Consider the following 18,720-nt stretch of genomic DNA (forward strand, 5'->3'; position numbering starts at 1 on the left):
TGCTCAATTGAAGTCGGAGAAAATTCAAGTAAACCTGACTGAATAACAACTGAAAAGATAATAACAGAAGTGTTTGGGGAGTTTGCAAATCTCCAGAATACTAAACAAGTTTTCATTTGTTAAATCTCACTTGCTAAATTTCCTTATTCCAGTTGGGACCATCAGCAAAGGAGACATGAATCTCAGGAGGCACCTTTAGTCTCGTGAGAACACAAACCAGTGTTTGGGTTTTTTTGTTGGGTTTTGTTTTATGATTTTCCTCCTTTCCACTAATAAGGTTCAGATAAAACTCCAGATGTTGGGTTCTTTATCTTAAAGGTGCATTTTGCAGTTTGCCCATCAGCCATTACCTCAAAGCCCAGACTACTGTTGAATTTTATAGTAACTTGCATGTAACCACCTTAAGAAAGTATGCCTTAGTGATAAACAAAACATCTCAGTATTTTTTGGTCTATGATCCGTTCATGAACTTCCTAGGAAACAGACACCTCCTTCCAGTTGTCAGCCTATTCCTCTGTTAAACTTTAGCCTTGCAAACCCAAGGGCAAATGTGTGTACACTGATTTTTACACACTTACACACATCCACCATCTCTAGAGTAGAGGCCCTGATTAAGGAGACAACAGAAACTAAGAATCAACCAATTCAAAGAAACATGGCGTTGAGACTCATACATACCTCATGTTTCACTATAGCTGTCAATAACTAATTGTAGTGGCATCTACTTCTTTGGTCTGTCCAGCAACCCTTCCTTTGGGCGGTGACTCCTCCACTATTCTATAGAAGCCTCTTTAGACCACATGGTACAGGTGGTGTTGATGCCACCTTCCTGCTGAAGGAGTGGTCATGACCTAGACTAGGTGACGCATAGAACTAAGCCCATCTCTAGACAGGATGATTAGATCAGAAACTGGCTAAACTGAGCCACTCGTAATATCCCCGGGACTTTTGTCCTGAGAAGCAGCTGTTCTTCCTCTATAAGTAGGAACACTGAAGATCCCACACATCTGGAACATCTCAGGGCCATTGTGCCACCTCCTGGGGAGACAATGGGAGGGAAGCCAGGTGAGGGAAGTATATCTACAAGGTCTGGAGCTACCTATGCCCAAAGTCAAGCACATCTCTTTGCCTCTCCAGTTACTCATGTCCATCGATTAACCTTTTCACAAAATCTAGATTTAGTTGTTGGGTTTTCATCATTTGCAACCAAGAGCCTCATACAGTTTGCTGGTTATCCCCATAAATTGGGTTTATATTCTGCTCAATAAATGGAAAAAGTATTCTTCATGGCCTTTTCCCAGATCTATGATTCTAAAACATACTCCCTTCTCTAAATTGGGCAGATTATTTTCTAATATAGCTTGCCAATTTATCCATTCCTGGACCAGTTTTATTTTATTTAACTTCAATCAAATTTATCTTGCCTACACTTTCTGGGAAGATTAATTAAGTCAAAATTCATGGATGCTGTGAAGAGAACATTTCCCCTTTCTGCCTGATGCAAAATACTCACTTGTGCTTCAGGGCTGGAGCCTGCAAGGATGAGCTGCTTAAGGTCCGCTGTCTTCTTGCCATTGACCTTGTTTTGCCACTGGTACATCCGCGCCTTATTTGGTCCTGGTGAGAATCCAAACAAAGAGCAAAAGCAAAATGCCTTGATAATATTTGCTGACGTCCTGTGAGCAGTTATATCCTAAGAATGGAAGCACTGGAGGCCCCGATAAACTCTAATGAACACAAGTAAAGGTTTCATTGCTCTATAAACTGTTTTTATATATAAATGTCACATGAAAGGCAGGGGGATTAAAGATTTATGCCGTAGAGTTGCCTGGAAAACATCACCCAAGCACTGTTGCTCCTTTGGCAGGAGATGTAGGAGCACTTACTGTTTGTTTAATCTAGGCTCCTCTTTCTTAGAACTCTATGCTGTCAAAACATTCCTTTGTTCTCAGTATATATGTGTAGAATTGTACTAAAGAGACCTGGGGCCATTTTATTTCTTCTATTGAAAAATAAAAAAAGACCAGAGGCAAATATGAGCAAATGTATACTTGTAGGTATGGAGAACATGGAGTTTTTCACATATAATAAAGTAGGACATAGGCTCTACTGCTTACGCCAGGTAATCACTCAGAAATAACAAGATTCTAGAAGAATTCATGAGTTCATTTTCTGTCCTAATAGGAGCACTTCATGATTAAAAAACAAAAGTACTCATCAAAAAAATTCCTCATCCATTATCATAACTCTGAACACAGAGGTGAACCTAACCACAGCTCTGAACATCAAAGTTGCTAAACTCAGAATCTGCCTCTAAACCCATTTGAGCTTCACAGAACAAAAACTCCATTCAGCTCTTGTTGAAAAAGTTTCTTCACCATTCAAGTGAGAATTCTGGGGCCGAGGCTTGAACTACTACAGAGGAAGGCTGTGGAAGGGCCACTAAAGAAATTTTACATGTTCCTGGGTGGCTCAGTAGGTGAAGCGTGCAACTCTTGATTTTGGCTCAGGTCATGATCTCACTTTTCGTGGGTTCAAGCCCCACTTTGGGCCCTGCACTAACATCTCAGAGCTTGCTTGGGATTCTCTCCCTCTCTCTCTGTCCCTACACTGCTTGCTCTCCCTCTCAAAATAAATAAACTTTAAGAAAAAGAAATTTTACATGCAAAGGAAGATGTCACATACATATAAATTATACAATTATTTTGCAGGTAATTTTGATTTTTACCACACTAGTATTACTTGTTATTTTCATTATTACTTTGCTATTGAGTAACACCAAAAACGTGGGGATTTACAACAAAAAAGTAACAGTTTTGTACATGTATGCGTACATCTGTAATCAATTCTAATGTTTTAACACAGCGTCAACCATAGGAATGTAATAATCACATATTAGAAATAATTTTTCAGGTAAACTTTATTTTCACACCATTTACCAGGTTAGTTATTGGACAATATTATTCATTCATAGAAGCTGGCATTATAGTGACCCAAAATATATCATTCTAAGTACAGTCTGCTTCCAAAAGATGCCAGGGTTCAAATACTACAAATCTCTCCTAGTCATTATTAGAAACCTAACGTCCTGAACTTACATAAGAATATGGACAAATAAACCTATTTAAACATTTAAATGTTTTAAGTTAAAACATAATAATTAAGATAAGTACCATTTTTTTAAGATTCCCAAAGTAATCAGATTTTTAACCTAATAGACTTATTAACAATCACAATACTTATTTCAACAGGAACATATTATAACATCACAATTTGTGTTTATTGTTTTTATATTTTTATAATATGTTATCTAAGACAGATAAAGTATGAGAAGCTAAATCCAGTTACAGAACAGAATGTAAGTGCTAAAAACCTGAATAATGCAAAGGAAAGATAGAATAGATGAAAGTCAACAGTCATATGAGAAAAAGCTAACTTACATGTGGGAGATGAGTTTCCTCCACTTATGTAGTGAAAACTCAAAGAAGTACTGCCTATAACCAAGAAATCAAACAACAGAGATATAAATATGCTATGGTCTGAATGCTTGTTTCCCCAAAATTCATATGTTAAAAACCCAATGACCAAGGCGATGGTATCAGGAGGTGGGGACTTTGGTAGGGATTTAGGTCATAAGGGTGGTACCCTCATGTGTGGGATTAGTGCCCTTGTAAAAGAGACCCCAGAGAGCTCTCTCCCTCTCTTTCTACCATGTGAGGACATAAGAAGTCAGCAACCTGCTACCCCAAAGGGGGTCGTTACCAGAATTTGATCATGTCAGTACCCTGTTCCTTGGACCCTCCACCTCCAGAACTGTGGGAAATAAATTTCTGTTGTTTATAAGCCCCTCAGTCTGTGGTACTTTGTTATAACAGCCTGAATGGATTCAGGCAGAGTAGAAGCACAGTGCATGGAGTTACATAGGTTATCATGAACTAAATAGAGCATCACTTGTAAAGGAAGGTTTTTAAAAGTGGGTATAAGTAAGACACATCTTTCATCTTCAAGAGCGGAGATCAATACTGACACGTTTGATGAAAAAAGAGAAGTAAGTAGATTACTTTGTATGGCCAGTCAACCATCAGAAAAATAAACCATTGAAATGGTTCAATCCCAGCCCTCTTCTTACTTGATCTCTGAGAAGCATTTGAGCAGTTGATAACTGCCTCCTTGGTATCCTGCCTCATTTGGCTGCCAGGTCTCAGGGCAGTTCTCCTACCCCACTCGTCACTGCTCAGTCCTCCTTTCTGCTTCCTCCTCTCAATTTAGAACATCGGCGTGTCCCAAGACTGCACGCGTTCCTTTGGTAATGACAGTCTCTTGGCATAGGATCATCAGTATATTTTCTTAAGGTTTTGAAAGTCGTAGTTCATTATGATAATTTTAGGTGACAAATATTATTAAATACCTATGATATCTAAGGCACCCTACTATTTTCTTGGGCAGCATTGTTCTTTCTAGAGCTTTCTGTGATGATGGAAACATTTTATATTTGCATTGTCCAGTGTGGTAGCCACTAGTTTCATGTGGCTATTGAGTGCCTGAAATACAGTCAGAGTGTAACTGATGGACTACATTTTAAATTCTAGTTCATTTTAATTTTAATAGCTACATGTGGCTAGTGACTACTGTATTAGACAGTATATTTCTAATGACTCAGCTATGAAAAGGATATTTATACTGGTCCTTAATCCTTGGATCTTACCTTTCAACAAGGAAAGGATCTCACTTGAAAAAAAAGTTTCAGAAAACAGAGGATAAGAAGTTCTTTACTCCAACTAAAAATGGGCCAAGTTCACTGGACTGTATCATATAATGATTTTGGAAAGCTGATCCTAGTTTGTACTGGTAAAAGATAAGGAAGACCCAATCAACCTCTTTCGTTGTTAAAATTATTGGGGTCTTTAAATAGTCTGAGTATGTTAATTCCATTTAAACTTCATAAATGTTGATGGTTTGGGAACAGAAAGTTATAAAATGGACTGAATAAAACCCAAGACACCAAAGACCAATTGTAGCCAACTTTAATTTTGGTCTTCCTTGTTTTTCAGTGTTGTCTCCTCAGTTCCAAAGATCTCACTAGAAGTACTGTTATTTCATCTGCCTTTACTTCTGAACTTCCTGCTCTAAGTTTGTTTCCTAATATTTATCATATGCCTTATGAATGCTCTCCTATATCACTGATACTGGACTTCTATTGTTGTAAACCTTTGTGTGTTCTTAGTCCACCAATGGCCATAATAATTTCAACTCATTTCTAGCAGGGACGCAAAATACCTGACATTTCATTCTAACTAATATACTATAATATTAAAATCTCTATTTCTTTATTGTACATTTGCTCAGGACATATTTGCACCTGGTAGATCTCTAGGTTTTAGTTGCTTACATATTTTTGGTAAGTAAAAGAAAAAAGTTATTTGACTAGAATTGCTTTAACTATTTTTTAAATGAACAAACATCTGCTATACTTAGATATAGTTAACTACTGTGGTCTACAAAAGCCACACCCACCATTATTTTCCAGACATGCCTCTCTCTCTCTCTAGATTTAATTACTGTACTGGATATATCAGGCTGCTTTGGGACACACCCTTAGTTTCCCAGCCGAAAGGGTGTTCTAGTTGCCATTTGATTCATTCCCAGAGATTTTTAAAGGTGTTACAGCCCAACAATTGTTTTTGGTCTTTAAGCCTTGGAACAAAGGCTGTAGTGGCCGACCACTTCCTGCTGGAGATGGGGACTCTACACACACTCGGGCTATGCCTTCTTTTAAGAACCTCTTACTGAATGGAAAGCTAGTATGAGAAACTTGTTTTTCCCTAAACAGGCAAGTTCTGGGTTCTCTATAGTCCCTCAAAATTCTATTACAAACCAGCTAGTTATTTTCTGAGCTCATCATATGTAGCTAAAAGAAGCCAGCTAATACTTCAGCATTCTAATAGAAACCATCTTGCCCTAGTCCACAGTTCATTGGTTACATTTCTATCTTCTGCTTTGCCACAGAAGATCGTTCTACCAAATGTTTCACGGTTATATAACATGAGTCACCATTTCTTCAGGCTTTTATGATAGTTTCTTCAACATTTTCCAACCTACACCCACCACCAAGCCCCACATATTTTAGGTTTTTCTTGCAGCCAGCACAGTACTTATTAATACAAATTCCTGTATAGGTTCGCTATTGCTACAAAAATGTTGCAAAAAGGACAGCTACAAAATCTCAGTGGTATGTAACAATAAACATTTATTTAGCTCACATGTCTGTGGATTGGCTGGGGATGTGCTGATCCAGGCTGGGGGCAGTTCAGCTGGGTGACTGAGCCATGTCTCTCCTCCTTCTCCTGGAAGCTGTGGGCTGATCTGGGAATATTCTTTTGATGGCAACAGCAAGATGCAAGAGCCCAAGACCTATTCTGCAAGAGCATTTCTAACCTCTGTTGAGTCACACCTGCTAATATTCCATTAGCCAAAGCAATCACATTCTAAACCCAAAACCAAGGGGCTAGGGAAGTACCTTCTGCCTACTATGAAACCAAAGACAGTCACGTGGCCAAGTCCCATGGAGTGGAAAAGTCTACCTCTCCCATGGAAGTGAGAAAAAGGAAAGAATATATGTGACAATACTACAGTTTAATGTGCCGCAAGAAAAATCTTGTTTCTCCTTGATTTTTTTCATAATTCCTGTATAAGTTAGAAAAAGTTTGGTGTAAACAATGAAAATCAGTCTGGCTAAACTAGTCACAAGGGAATTTGTTGGAAAAATATGGAGAAATTCATAAAATCAAGAAACATCTGGTCATACAGAACTCAGAAAAGGATTAGGGACAAGAAGTTTCCAAAGGTCTAGGTGACAAAAGTTCACAGTCTCTGCGAGGAAAGCTGCCATGGACGGAGGAAACCTGTCCCATCCCTAAGTCACTCAGCTGAAGATTCAAATTCCCAAAATAGTCTAGATGAAAGACTCAACCCTAAACCAATGAGGAGCCAGGGTACTATCCCACTAAATCTACATGTAACAGTGAATATTTGGTCCTCAAAGGAAAATCAACATTTTATTATCAAAACTAAGAGGGCCGCATACTGAGAAAGCAAAATCAGCCGGTATACACCCTTGTGACCATAAAAGGCAATCTATCTGAATTTTAAGGATATTAAACCTACCAAAAGTGCCATATTGTGCCAACCCATGTACACTAGTAAAATAAAAATTTGAATGAAGAACTAACTCTCTGTCACTCTAGTAAACATACATCAGATGTCCTGGAAGCAGAAGATTGGGGCTATTCCATGAGCTCATTGGTTACATTTCTCCCTTCCACTTTGCCACAGAAGATCGTTACACCAAATGCTTCATGGTTATATAACATGAGTCACCATTTCTTCAGGATTTTATGATAATTTCTTCAACATCTTTCCAATCTACACCCACCACTGAGCCCCAGGTGCCTCCAGGTCTACCATTTACTACGTACTTGAACTTGGGCAAGTCACTTAGCTGCAATCTGTCCATTTATAAAACAGGAAAAGCCTGTCATCTATCTCTATAGGTTGCTGTGAAGCTCATACGAATTAACAGACATGTACACAAAAGTGCTTGAAAAACTGTAAGGCAACTCTAATGTGACAGCAACTCTTATGTGTCTAATGACACTGGTTCAAATCATGTGCCTAAATGCTATTTGCCTACAAATGCCAGCAGGTAGGAAACACCTTGCCCATTTAATTATTTCCTATCATAGAAAGAAGATCCTTTGAATGTAGCATCCCTGAAGATTGAAGGAGGGAGGCAGATGGTTATTTGCATACTAGGCAAGTCGGGACAGTGTAAAGGAGGCCCCAGGCCAGGGTCTGTTACCGTATGGGCCACTCTTCCATCACCATGGAAGGTACTAGCTTGGGAAAATATTCAATAGTCCCACAGCCAAAATGAAAGCAGCAGATAGACAAAGAGAGACAGAAAGACAGAAAAAGAAATTCTTTTTTTTTAAATTTTTTAAATGTTTTATTTATTTCTAGGAGACAGAGAGAGAGAGAGAGAGAGAGACAGCGTGAGCAGGGGAGGGTCAGAGAGAGAGGGAGTCACAGACTCTGAAACAGGCTCCAGACTCTGAGCTGGCAGTCAGCACAGGGCCCGACACGGGGCTTGAACCCACGAACCGCGAGATCATGACCTAAGTGAAAGTCGGATGCTTAACCAACTAAGCCACCCAGGTGCCCCAAAAAAAGAAATTCTTATTCGCATTGAAAACTCAAGCCCAAGTTGCCCAATGAGGAGCTCTGTCTATATATCTACAAGACAGCACGTTATTGAATTCTATACTTCACACCTTTCACGCTTTCAGATGTTTGTCAATTGCAAAAGGACTGTGAGGAGAACAGAAAATAGCAGAACATCTAAACAACCTTCATGTGGTTGGCTGAGGGAGCCTAAACCATCAAAAGTGGCTCAGCCATACAGTCTTCCAAGGAGTCACTGTGTGGGCGCCTGGGTGGCTCAGTCAGTTAAGCATCCGACTTGGGCTCGGGTCATGATCTCATGGTTTTTGGGTTCGAGCCCCGTGTCGAGTTCTGTGCTGACATCTAGTTCACAGCCTGGAGCCTGCTTCAGATTCTGTCCCTCTGACCCTCCTCTGCTCACACTGTCTCTCTCTCTCTCAGAAATAAATTTTTAAAAATTAAAAAAAATTAAAGAGTCACTGTGGCTGGAGAGATAGGGGTCTCACTTTCAACAACAGCTTACAGTTCATGACTAGGTGACGACAGTACAGATGGAACAAATGTTAACAGTCTCCAGGCCCCACACAGAAACACTGGGCATCTTTAAATTCATCCTTGAAGGCCGTGGTGTTCTGGGCCAGTCATGCCCACATTAAGGCAGAGAAGCACTCAGTCTTCTTTGGTAGAAGATGGCAACTTGTATGACTTTTCCTTAGTGAGTAATTTGCTCATTCGTGTGCTACTGCTGTCCAGCCGCTGTTTCTGTCTGACCTTGTAACAAATCTCTCTTCACTTTTCTATTCCTGCAGTGAATAGTACTTCTGAGACATGATTTATTTTTTAAGTAGGCTCCACACCCAACATGGGGCTTGAACTCACCATCCTGAGGTCAACAGTCGCACACTCTACTGACTGAGCCAGCCAGGCACGCCTCTGAGACATGATCTTACTTGGTTTTATCCCCACGGTAATTTCTCCGTCTCCGCCGTACAAGCACAGAGTAGACCCAGCCAACTATTGTGGCAGGATCTCCTGGCCTTTGTGCTTCCAGGAAGTGAAACCCATTAAGAGAGCATGCTCTGCCTTTAAGGTAGAGATTGCTGTACAGGGTTGCCTCTGGAGAGAAGAAGTCAAGAGAAGAAAGAATATCTCTGAGGGTAGAAAAAGGTTACCTGACCTGATGTAAGAATAAGAGATAGAGAAATGAGAGCGAGGTCCTAAGTAGTTCTCCTCCAGCACACATACACTGGGACACACATGGACACATATGAGCAAATATACACAGACACACATGTGGACACATATATGTGAACATACACAAAACATACACACAGAGACACACACTCTTTACCTGTTCTACTTCTGGAACAGACTCGTGGGCTGTGTCCAAGCCCACTGGGCCCTGGAAAGCCTCAGTGAAACCCCCATTATGGCATCGGTTTATAAGCCTTCAGTCCCTGGACTGAAAGGAGCTCATAAGAAAGAAAGAAAGAAAGAAAGAAAGAAAGAAAGAAAGAAAGAAAGAAAGAAAGAAAGAAAGAAAGAAAGAAAGAAAGAAAGAAAGAAAGAAAGAAAGAAAGACCCTCACATTTGTAAGAGACCAAGGACCAGAGAGGCCCGTGGAAGTCTCAGAGCACATGAACACAAGACCATGAACTGATCATCCCACCTTCCAACCCACTTTCTATTACTCCAGGAGACATAGAGGGGGAGACTTCAAATTGTTTAAGACGAAGTGTCTAGCATGACAGCAGTGTGGAGCTGGAAACAGGAATTAAGTTGAATTGTAGGAAAATGAAAATCGTATTTTGGCATACTGTGGCTTATGGCCTAAAGTCTATACCAACTATCTCTGCACATTTTTAACTTCCCAAAAAACTGTGAGTTCCTAGAAGACCCCAGACAGATCTTCCTTCATACAGCAGGGCCTCGCAGGGGTCAGTGTGCATGTTGTATCCCTGTATCTTGTTAAAATACAGACTTTTTAAATTAATTTATTTATTTTTGAGAAAGACTGAGAGCATGCGTGTAAGCAAGGGAGGATCAGTGAGAAAGGGAGAGAGAAAATCCCAAGCAGCCTCCATGCTATAGGCATAGAGCCCAACGTGGGGCTCATTCTCATGAAATGGATCATGAGATCATGACCTGAGCTGAAATCAAAAGTTGGATGCTTAACAGACTGAGCCACCCCAATGCCTCTAAAATACAAATTCTGCTTCTGTAAAACCAGGCCAGCCCAAGATTTGTGATTTCTAACAAGTTCAGAAATACTGCTGGTCACAAGTAGCAAGGCCACAGAGATTTACAATGACCTACACATATAATACATGCTCGGGTAAAGGGAGGAAGAAACAGATATAATGATAATTTTTTTTTTTTTTAACAAGGCGAGGCTATCTTTTGCTATTCCTCACCCAGCAATAGGTTTTTGTGTCCTGGCTAAAAAGCCTAGGAACCACTCCACTCATGTCCTCATGGTAAATTTTGTTCAGTAGGAATTTACCTGAAGAGCTATGGACATGTGCTGACCCTCGCTTTCATGTTTTACTTCTGGGTTCAGAACAGGAGAGATGGAAAGCACAACATAGGTCCAACACTATGCTAAATGAATCCATGGTGACATGTTACCATTATCATCTATTCTTCTGGTTAACACTATTTATTTGACTAATACGTATTGAACATACAAGTATTCAACGTAGAGATGTAAACAAAATGCCCACATAAGAGTGGCATGAAAGGTGCTTACATCCTAATCAGGCCTATTAATTTTGTGACCACAGGCTACATAAAGTGTTGGGCACATGTTATCTCATTTGATCCATAAAAGTAGAGAAATGAAAATACTGAGGGCCACCATGATAAAACGATTGGACTGCAGCCAGATAGCAGATAAAAGGCAGGGTATGGGTCTGAACCTGATTTTCTTCAAGTTCCTTCCTCTTTCTAACACCCTGGTGAACAAAATTTACCATCAAGATCATTGTTATGGGGATCTGGGTGGCTCAGTTGGTTAAGCATCCGACTTCGGGCCAGGTCATGATCTGGCACTTAGTGAGTTTGAATCCTGTGTTGGGCTCTGAGCTGACAGCTCAGAGCCTGGAGCTTGCTTCAGATTCTGTGTCTTCCTCTCCCTCTGCCCCTCCAGGGCTTGGGCTCTGTCTGTCTCTCAAAATTAAATAAGCTTTAAAAAAAGGACCATTATTATGGTGATTGCTACCTCTCCAGCCAGGCCCGGAAAACCTATTGCTTATGTAAGGAATAGCAAAAGATAGCCTCAACCTTGCTCAGAAACATCATTTTTTATTTAAAAAAACAAAAGATGTTTACTGACCACCTGCAAATCAAGAGGCATCTCATTTCCATCTGGATAACAGGCTGGAACTCATAGGCGAAACAGTTTAAATACCCATCTTTACTTTAAATTCTTTGTTGATTTATTTTGTGAAAAGTTCTGATCCCAATGGTTCTTTCCGAATGACTGGAGACTTTACAAGTCCTCAGAAAGCCAACTGCTACTAAAATGAGGAAAAACATCAAGAATTAAGAACGCTAGTATTCAAGCATCTTCTGTTTGCAAAGAATTTTCTCTCTCTACTCTACAAAATCAATTGTAGTAAATTCTCTTGGAGGCACGCTGATTATGTTGCCCTTTCAGAGAAAATCCTGAGAACTGGCACTCTCCTGCCCAGGGCTGGAGAGCCATTAGATAGCCTGGGGTCAAGGTGGGGAAGGAACAGACACTGTAGTAGGAATGCACCAGAAGCCCTCCTTAGACTGTGAGCAGCATGATTAAAAGACATCATATAGGGGCGCCTGGGTGGCTTAGTCGGTTAAGCGTCCGACTTTCACTTAGGCCATGATCTCGCGGTTCGTGGGTTCGAGCCCCGCGTCGGGCTCTGTGCTGACAGCCAGCTCAGAGCCTGGAGCCTATTTCAGAGTCTGTATCTCTCTCTCTCTCTGACCCTCCCCTGCTCATGCTGTCTCTCTCTCTCTCTTAGAAATAAATAAAAATATATTTTAAAAAAAAGACATCATATAATTTCTCTTCTGCCAAACTGGGAATCTTCTCAGATTACTTCCCTTACTTCTCTTCCGCATAATTGCTTAATTTAATCAACACCCCCCCCCATTAGATACTAATAAACGGGGGTAAAGAAATGCATAGGCTAAAAGGCTGCAGAATGCATACAAGTTTAAATTAGCATTATAATCACTTCCAGGTCCCATCAGGAAGTGTTGTTGCAAGGCAGAGATAATCATGGTACCTGTCAGGGATAACCAGAGTAGCCACGCTTGCCCAGGATGGCCCCGCTTTACCGCTGTTGAGCCAACACAATCATTAAAGCCTCTCCCTTTGCACTTCCACATGTGTTCCCATTTGAACAACAAATTATATACTCCCTCTATTTCTAACTGACTGTCATGTCCGCACAAACTTCACTGCTTGCCAATTTGCAGATTGTGCTGGGAAGCTTGCCACATGGAGAGAACAGAGTGATGAGTATAAATCCAAGTATCGTCTGATCAGGGAAATCATTGGGCAAATCAGTGGTAACAACACCTTAGATCTCCATCATGAATACCTGAGATTTATAGGTTTTTTGAATTTCTAACTAATTTCTTATAGAGGGGCAAATACTGCCGTTTTCACTACATAATAAATGATGCAATCGAAATAAAGGAAAGTGGGGGGTGCATGGGTGGCTCAGTAGGTTAAGCATCCGACTTCAGCTCAGGTCATGATCTTGCCATTAGTGTCTTTGAACCCTGCTTTGAGCTCTGTGCTGACAGCTCAGAGCCTGGAGCCTGCTTCAGATGCTGTCTCCCTCTTTCTCTGCCCTTCCTCTCTCTCTCTCTCATATATACATTTAAAAAATTAAAATAATAAATAAATAAATAAACATCAGAGCAAAAAGAAGAAATAAAAGATAGTTAAAAAGTATCTGACCACCTGCTTGATGATAAGATATCGTAGGTGATTGAGAATAAAAACACATAAAAAAAAATCTTTCCATCTTCATAGTATTTCGAAATTATTGTGGGAGACACAGGCTAATGGAAAAAGTAAGAAGTGGGAAATGACAGATAGAGACCGATACTGTGCTCCAGTGTGGAAAGAGCTCTCTCAAGTTTACATAATAAATATGTGTCAGGGTTTAAAACAGAGCAAGTAGATGGAAACAGGCATTTAGGGAGCACATCATATAGGCAAGGATGGGCTACCCTTAGGCTTCATTTCACTTAATTCTCATTTCAAACCCTATGAAGGCCAAAGCATTTCTTCCACAGATAAAGCAACAGATTCTGAAAGGCCAAGCAACTTGCCTGAGATCACACAGCACCCACACTGGAACTACTAACCCAAAGCCAGCATTCTCTCCCCTGTGCTACATGAATCGCCCTCATTTCGAACAGCCCACTGCAGAAACTGGCCAATATCAGGAATCCTATAAGTGTCTACACTCAGAGGAAATAAACGTAAAGTTGTACAAAACACAGTATAGAAAGAAAGAAAAAAACAAAACTTAAAATGAGATAGACATTTTTTAAACTCTAAAGAAATGAAAGAAGATTGCTTCTCCACGTTTCCAAAAGCAAATTCCAAAGCAGTTGTGTGTATGGTTAGGGGGAGTAAAAAAAAAGAGGGGAGAGGAATTGTGTAAAAATACATACTGATCCAAAAGTATTTGTTGAGCTGGTCATGCTGAATTTCCTAGTATGTCTCCCCTGCAAGATGTATTAATCCCTTCTTGTTTTTCTAGTGCTGGTTACAACAAAATCCATCACAACCACTGATGTGTAGTAGGGAAGGGAATCACGGAGCCTCAGATGAAAGCTTCAAAGTATTCAAACCATGAATGCTTTGGGCCTGCTATTGATTCCATTCACCCCAAATTTATCAAATACTTTGGAGTTACAAAGGAAGGTGCTGGGTGGAGGAAGGGGAGCTTGGGGGGAGAGGAAGCCAGGATTCCCAATGTCAAGTACGTTGCAATCCAGTAGGAAAGCGGACAGATCATATGTGATGAGTCAAACTGAAATACAAAGGAAGAGCCAGAAAGGCACTAATGCCAAGTGCCAATTAACCATAGTTGCCCTTTCTCCCCACATGTGAGTTTCAATTTTCTTATCCTTAAAAAGAAGCTCATAAAGGGGTGCCGGGGTGGCTCAGTGGGTTAAGTGGCCGACCTCGGCTCAGGTCATGATCTCGCAGTTTGTGAGTTTGAGCCCCATGTTGGGCTCTGCACTGACAGCTCAGAGCCTGGAGCCAGCTTCGGATTCTCTCTCTCTCTCTCTCTCTCTCTGCCCCTCGCTCATGCTCTATCAAAAAAAATTAATAAACGTTAAAAAAAAGAGAAGCTCATAAAAATACCACGTGTACCACTTATGTGTGGAATCATCCAACTCCTAGAAACAGTAGAAATATAGTTGCCAGGGGTGCCTGGGTGGCTCAGTCCATTGAGCATCCAACTTCAGCTCAGGTCATGATCTCACTCTGAGTTCAAGCCCCGTGTTGAGCTCTGTGCTGAGAGCTCAGAGCCTGGGGCCTGCTTCGAATTCTGTGTCTCCCTCTCTCTCTGCCCCTCACCCCCCTCAAAAATAAACATTTTTTTTAATTTAAAGAAAAAAGAAATATAGTTGCCAAGGGCTGGGTGATGAGGGAAATATGGAGAGGTTGGTTAAAGGGTACAAACTTTCAACTAAAAGATCACTAAGGTCTGAGGATCAGATGTAAAACATGGTTACTAACGTTAGTAACACTGTATTGCATCATTGAAATTTGCTAAGAGAGTAGAACTCTTGTTCTTACCACACACACGTAATATGGGAGGTGATGGATGTGTTCACTTGATGGAAGGAACCCTTTCACAACGTATCTGTACATGAAATCAGATACCGCACCCTTTATATATCTCATAATTTTATTTGTCAATTACACCTCAGTGAAGCAGGGGAAAGGGGGGTTCATGACATTCACCACTTCCTTGCGTAACTTCTTAAAAATAAAATCCTTGAAAAAGTGCTCTGAAAACCCTACTTTAGAGGGTCAGTGAAAAGTCATACTGACAAAGGAAAATGGGTCCCGTTTTAAACGTTTAACGTGAATCCGTGCCATTCACTCCATCCTGGCTCCGGCAGGTCTGTGTGCACTGAGGAGCACTAACCGCGGGTGCTGCGGACTCTCTGCAGCCTCGGCCAGGCCTCCCTCCGGGTTCCCTCCTCCAGCACCGCCCAGGCCTTGCCGCTGCTCACGCACAACCCTCTCCAATGATCTCATGCACACTCATGGCTTCAATTCTCTGTTGACCCGAAGTTATGCCTCCAGCCCAGACGTCTGTGAGCTCCAGACTCATATATCTGCCTGCCTGGTGGACATTTCCACTTGGACATCTGTAAGCCCTGTGCAAAAGGAACTTGCCGTCTTCCCTCCAACGACGGTGCCTTCCTCCCTTTGCCCACTCTTGGTCAAACAATAGTTACACGAGCCATAATCTGGCTCTCTTCTCGGTACATCCCTCCCTATCCTCCCTCCACTCAGCACTTTAGCCTTCACTTCGCTTACTGAGAATATAACATAAGAGGAAAGGAAATGGGAAGTTAACGCCTCTCCTCCCACCCCGCCCCCTTGGCCATTTTTTAATCAAACAATTGGTGCAATGTTGAGCATTTCTTGTACAGTTCTTAGTTTTTGTGGCTGTTTTACAATTTTGTGTGACCCCCCAAGAAAGGTAGATATATTTCTAGATGGTAGATATCCTTTGAAGCAATTAAATTGGCCTATGTCCATTCTGTGACACATTTCAGATACTTAAGGGTTTTTTTTTTTTTATTTATTTAAACCCAAGCAATAATGATTTGGGGAATAGGAGTCAGTGATTCATCACTTGCATATAACACCCAATGCTCATCCCAGCAAGTGGCCTCCTTAATGCCCATCACCCATTTAGGCCATCCCCCCCCCCCCATCCAACACCTCTCCAGCAACCCTCAGCTTATCCTGTTTTTAAGGGTCTTTTATGGTTTGTCTCCTTGTTTTTATCTTATTTTTGCTTCCTTTCTCTTCTGTTCACCTGTTTTCTTTTTTTTTTTTAACATTTATTTATTTTTGAGACAGAGCACAAGCTGGAGAGGGTCAGAGAGAGAGAGAGACACACAGAATCTGAAACAGGCTCCAGGCTCCGAGCTGTTAGCCCAGAGCCTGACGCGGGGCTCGAATCCATGGACCGCGAGTTAATGACCTGAGCTGATGTTGGCCGTTTAACCAACTGAGCCACCTAGGTGCCCCAACACCGGTTTTGTTTCTTAAATTCCACATATGCATGAAATCATATGACATTTGTCTTTCTCTGAATGATTTATTTCTCTTAGCATAAGACACTCTAGTTCCGTCCACGTCGTTGCAAATGGTAGGATTTTGTTCTTTTTGATCACCAAGTAACGTTCCATTATACATATATATCACATCTTCTTTATCCACTCATCAGTCAGTGGACATTTGGGTTCTTTCTATGATTTGGCTACTGTCGATAGCACCGCACTAAACATCAGGGTGCATGTGCCCCTTCAAATCAGCATTTTGTATCCTTTGGATAATTTCCTACTAGTGCAATTGCTGGGTAATAGGGTAGTTCTATTTTTGACCTCTTGAGGAACCTCCATACTGTTTTCCAGAGTGTCTGCAGCAGTTTGCATTCCCAACAGCAGTGCCAAAGGGCTCCCCTTTCTCGGCATCCTTGCCAGCATCTGTCGTTTCCTGCCGTGTTGAGGGGTAATGCCTCTTATATACTTGCCATGTTCCCACACGGCTGCATGTCGTTCATTTCTGATTCAGATATTCTGCTTATCTCTCCCGTCTCTGTAGAGAGAACAAAGAAAGTTGGAATCTGTATAGACAAGCACTTTCCTACCTGGGCTCTGTGAAACGTTATTCCCAAGAAGTTTTCATAGATGTTTCTTTTTTAAAAAGAAAAAATAAAGTGGCAGTGGTACCAACATTAGCAAGTTGTCTGTTGACTGTGTTTTCCAGCCCTTCCCCCTTCACCCCTGTCCCCCAGGGTTTTGGGCTCCATAATGGAGCTCCCGTTTTCACTCTGAGCCCAAGAAATGAGCGAGATGATTCCATCTGGTTATAACACGCTGGCAGCATGATGTGTGTGCAAATGTGCTGTTTGGATTTAAGAATGGGATTCGTTTTCTTTGTATCGTTGAGCCTTGGCTTGTGTATTTTCCAGGCACCTGAGAGAACTGTGTGGCGTGTAAGCATCTGCACCCTCACCGTACAAGCTTGGCTGTTTTCGTTGGGAGCCCTGACCCCTCCCAGTCAGCTCTACTAAAAAGATGAGGCTTCTAGCCCCTTCTCAACCAGCTGCCCTGCTGGAACCTGCCATCATAATGGCTGTCCCCACCCCACCCCCAGTGAAGTGCATTAAATTTGGACTCTGGCTGCTTCTGCCTGTCAGCAGCACCCAAGTTACCCTGCCCTGGGCTCTGAGAGCTGTAAGCCTGCCCCTCTCCTTAGCTTGGACTTTGCCCTGCCCCCCCCCCCATGAGTTTAAGGGTGCTGAAGGCAGCCGCAAAGCTTGCTTGCTATTTAATGAATCTGCACTGTCTAAAAAAAGACCATTCACTTGAAGGAAAAGCACCTGCTATAGCTCCCCCTTCGGAACCAGAGAGAGTACTTAACCAGGTTAAGTCCACGTTACCTCTGTGCAGCCTGACCTCTTTGCAAAACCACAGCGCACGGCTGCGTGGTTACATCTCTGAGAAACCTCCAGCAAAGAACCTGTTTGCTTGCATCTAGTTGTCCAAACTCTTCTGAGCATGGCTCACTCCTTGGCAACCCACCTGCTTGGGGTATGTATTACTACAGACTGGCAATCTCCCCCCACCAAAGGATATGGGATAAGCTCATGAGGCAGATTTTCTGGGTGAGTCTAAACTGATTGCAGCTTCCCTTGTGTCCGAACAGGTGGGCCAGGGAACCCTCCGCCTCCCTGGCTTTGCACCGCACGACCTGGTTGTGAGCTGCTCGGCGGGGCTGGAGGGGCGGATGGAGAGAACCTGAAATTTTCAGGTTCAGGAGAACCTGAAAGAAGGAACTGGGACAGGACTGGGGGGTGGGAGGGGTGAGGAGGGTTGGAGGAAAAATCGGGAGCCAAATCTGCCTGCCTCCTGCTGACATCCCTACCCCCCACCCCCCACCAGACCTTCACCATGGCCTCCAACTTAAGCCTCAGAGAAGTTTAAGAAACTGGCATGGAGGATGCTTTTAGATAGTGCCCACATGGAGGGCTGCTGGAGCACTCCTGACTTTAGGAGCGAAGCATCCTCGCTACCCTATCCCCAGACCCTATTTTCTGCCACAAACCGCAGCCCAGCTGGCCCCGGAGCCCAGTGGAGTAGGCTTTTCAGGAACAACAGAGAAACAGCCAGAGGACCCGGTGAAGGTGTCCACGGAGGAAGAAGGATCCAGACGTGTTACTGAGCATAGGAGGG

Source organism: Crocuta crocuta, unplaced genomic scaffold (assembly GCF_008692635.1).
Source record: "Crocuta crocuta isolate KB4526 unplaced genomic scaffold, BGI_CrCroc_1.0 scaffold229, whole genome shotgun sequence".
NCBI classification, from domain to species: Eukaryota; Metazoa; Chordata; class Mammalia; order Carnivora; family Hyaenidae; genus Crocuta; species Crocuta crocuta.